A 697-nucleotide genomic window follows, 5' to 3' on the forward strand; every position below is an offset into this window, starting at 1 on the left:
CGATCCGATATAGGGGGTTCCTATAAGGTTGTTATCCACCCCTGATTGGAACTCTCCCGTATGACATGTACGCATGCTCAGTGACTTGCTTTAACTTCCGCAGACGACTCACATACTGTACTAACCGGTTATGTTTCCAAAGAAATCACGCAAATACTGCTGTATATGCAGCCACTATAGAGGGAAGAATATAGACGGCAAAGTTATTTCACTACATAGATATCCTGCAAACGTAGCTATTCGTCGTATTTGGCTTCAGAGATCGAGACTTCTGAGGAAAGACTTTGTTTACATTGCAAATGTGTTCCCAGCATTTCGTCAATTTTAATGGACCATCGAAAGATCATCCTGTAATGACGACTTATAGCAGACGACATTTCCGGAGTTTTTATCCACGCATGCACAGGGACTAGTTCCGGAAGGAATACAGGAAGAGTCTCATGCGCATGCGTAGTCATCGATATCCAAACGTTCCCGCTTCTTTCACCCTCTTTCACCCTGGCCGACGAAGAGCCTAGACGTCGTAGCAACCACTCTCCAACATTCCAACTTTGGAGCTACACAAATAACCACGCAACATCATTGACGGCGTCTCAGTAACCAAAGGGCGAAGTGCTGCCGAATTCTATTGTAATAAATATTGTTGTGTTGATAGTTCAAAATCTGCGTTCTGTTGTTTCTTCAAGAAATTTAATGT

The sequence above is a fragment of the Octopus bimaculoides genome, chromosome 5, assembly GCF_001194135.2.
Source record: "Octopus bimaculoides isolate UCB-OBI-ISO-001 chromosome 5, ASM119413v2, whole genome shotgun sequence".
Classification (NCBI taxonomy): Eukaryota; Metazoa; Mollusca; class Cephalopoda; order Octopoda; family Octopodidae; genus Octopus; species Octopus bimaculoides.